Here is a 3503-nt window from a genome sequence, read left to right on the forward strand (position 1 = left end):
AACAAAAGGATGGTAGTAGCTTCACACATCCGCTAAGGTGGCTTTCACACTTTCGAGGTGGTAGCTCTTTCTACCGGGGTGGTAACTTTCACTCATTCCATGAGATAGCTCTTCTCTCATTAAGGCATAACTAGTATCCAATTTATGAGAGTAGCTTCATACTTCATAGGTGGTAGCTCTTTCCATTCCCAATGCACAACTAAACAATCTATTTTTTTCTTTCTTTTCATTTTTTATTGGCAAAATAGAATAAGAAACAAAACTAATTAGTTCCTTAAACATCGAACTTGAGTTTCCAAAAGAGTTTCATTAGTGAGTGGTGCACAAATATTAATTGGGCAAAAATTCCTAAAAATTCAAGTAAAAACTAGAGCATAAGAACATTCAATGTTAAAATTTTTCCTGAACTCAATAATACAAACATTGCAACTAAGGTGAATCACCGTTGGATACATGAACATGTATGTCAATCAAAACTTATGTAAAAGATATGTGCAAAGTGAACTCCCCCACACTTACGATGTACATTGCAATCAACCAAATATATGGGAGTGGGCAATTGAAACAATACTCCTCTGACTCCTAATGTTGCGTTTAATGAAGCTAAATCCTTGGGAGTAAAGTTCCAATGTGTTGTGAAACACACACGGCCCACATTGGCCGTGTCCATGACTAGTTCTCAATTCCCATACTGACAAAACCATCTACACACATGCACAAGGGGGTTCAGTGAAGCTTAATAAACAAAAATAAGTTGAGTATATAAAGATAAAGCAATGAAATACAACTCGAGACAAGAATAAAAGATAAACTCAGAAGGAAAATCCTTTCTGAGTATACAAGTGCAAAATAGAATACAGAAAGAAAAAAAAAAGAATGACACATCAAGTGTCACTGTCATCGGTGATGGTGATGCTGGCGGGGCAGGAGAGGTCCTCGGTCACATGATGAAGGGTGAGGATGCGTCTCACTCAAATAGATGTTGTAAGGAATCAAGACATACCGTCACCTCTGTGTGAAGCATGGCCTGTGTCATGCGAACCTCAGCAATCTCAGTCCGGGGTACACCTACAGCACTCTCGAGCCTCTCAAAATGATCATATGCTCGAGAAAGAGAAGACATACGCACTAGGGCATGGTCTTGTGTTGTAGGTAGTGCCTAAATATCTGTATGCTCTGGCTACGGCTCAGGACCAGGCTGAGGATCCTTTCCTGTATTACCTCCACTCTCTACTACATCTGGAACTTGTATAGTAATAATCCTGGATGAGCGGGTATCGAATTCACAGGGAGTAGGGATTAAAAACACTTAATCCGCTTCTTAGCTACGTGAAAGATTAGTAGTGATAAGTGTGACAGTGATTCAATTCTCAAGAGTAAAAATAACAAGTTAGAGAGAACGAGTAAAGAATTAGGTAAGGCAGTCGATTAACATGGGGTACTCGGATAATGATCCCCCTAGGACAATCGTTTCAAGTGCAAGAACCCTCTACTATGATTCCTAATCAATGCAATGGTGAGTCGTGGAAATCCTTAAGGACATAGTCCCAAATCTAAGGTCAACTATGTCTAACTCTATACATGTCCCAGAAGAAAGATTAGATAACCTCTCAACCTCGCACTCACATAGAGTTGCAATGAGCTCTAGGGATTCCAAGTGATAAATCTCTTCCTAATTATAGACCTAACCTTTTGGTCCAGGTGGAACGTCGATAACCACGATTAAGCCCTAGATAAATCTCTTCCTAATTATAGACCTAACCGCAACGCTTCACTCTGTTGCACGCGCAACTAAGCCCCAGCGGAGGATCATCCCTTAGACCATTAACTCTATTATGGATGTAAAGAACTCGAGGAACGGAGATAGAATTTATCACGTCAGAGGGGAAAGGGGACGCTCCTGTACCTCTCGACTCACCCTCTCAACCCTCTCCAACCTAGCTTTGTCTAACGCTCGTGGTGTGTCACTCACTCACAAGGTTACCAACAAGAACTCTCAACCCTAGTGTCACTCTAGGGGAAATGTTCATACAATCAAGCATTCAAGGTTGGAATTCACAATAAACATCAATTAATTGAAAGCATAATGAAGAAATTCAATAAAACAAATACATCCTAGGGTTCACAAATACCCAAGTTCCCACTAGGGGTTTAGCTCTCCATGGAGCTAAGTACAATCAAAGAAATAGAATATAAAAGTAATAAATCCATAGAGAAACCCCCTCGATAGTCGTGTCGATGGTCTTGTGGAAAGTCCTCTACTCGTCGTCCAAAGATTCCCTCGTCCGGTATAGGATACGCCACGACGGAAGCTCCCCTACCAACCTTCTTCCTCAGCAATCACGATGTCGAAGCCGTAGAACGTCTCCAAAACCCTAGCCAATACCCTCGAAAACCTAGCCGAAACCCTCTCAAGTCGGGGCTGAAATCAGCTTTAAATAGGGCTGGAATCGGGCATCCACACGGTCCTGTGGATTTTTCACACGCACCTATGGAATTTCCACACGGCCGTGTGGATTCTCTGTTCTGCAGTTTTCTCAGCCGGCTCTGAATAGTGCTTCTACAATACTTTGGTACAGTGTTGCTACAATGCTCTGCTACAGTATCCGGCCTGAAATACTTCCCGAATCCATACTTTCATTGAGGTAATGCAAACGGGCACATGTTCACGTTGTGGATCGCTTTGCTTCTTCAATGACGGATAAGTTGATGGAGATCTTGTTCTATGTGCAAAAGTCAGAATGCTTGAGTGAGACTGCCCTTGTGCCCCTCCAAATGATTGTGCTAACTCAAATACGAGGAGGTTGTTACACACTCTAGCATCTCACACCCGACCTATGTCTTCGCGTATGAACCTTTGCAAGATTTCCTCCAAAATCGGTGCATTATGATCCACATTGGCTTCTTTCCTTCATAATTGGTTTCACAATCCTACCTGCATAAAAGTAACATAAAAACACACATATTAGTGTAAAAACCCGAGAAAATTAATGCTCACCATAAGGAAAGAATGCTTCACATTCATATCGCACAAGCACTTATCAAACTCCCTCACACTTAAGCTTTTGCTTGTCCTCAAGCAAAAATTAACCATTCTGTGCATAGCTGAAGAAAATATTGAAAGTGCTTGGCCTTAGGTTCACCAAAGTATACAAAGAGGGCATTCTACAAGTAAGGAAAATTTCAACATTAAATACAAAAATCAAAGCTCTTGCTAAAAACTTGAATCAAAAAGGAAAACAAACCCGAAATCATGTACGTGTGTGAGCTCACTCAAAACAACCCAAGGTATACTCCTCAAAGTTCTAAGTACAAGGGACTTATTTATCTACAAAAGTGACAACAATTTCAAAGATGGTAGTAGCTTCACACATCCTCTAATGTAGCCCTTTCCAAAGCGGCCGCTAAGGTGGCTTTCACACTTCCGAGGTGGTAGCTCTTTCTACCGGAGTGGTAGCTTTCACTCATCCTATGAGATAGCTCTTTCTCTTATTAGGGCATAG

The sequence above is a fragment of the Dioscorea cayenensis genome, chromosome 12 (genome assembly GCF_009730915.1).
Source record: "Dioscorea cayenensis subsp. rotundata cultivar TDr96_F1 chromosome 12, TDr96_F1_v2_PseudoChromosome.rev07_lg8_w22 25.fasta, whole genome shotgun sequence".
NCBI classification, from domain to species: Eukaryota; Viridiplantae; Streptophyta; class Magnoliopsida; order Dioscoreales; family Dioscoreaceae; genus Dioscorea; species Dioscorea cayenensis.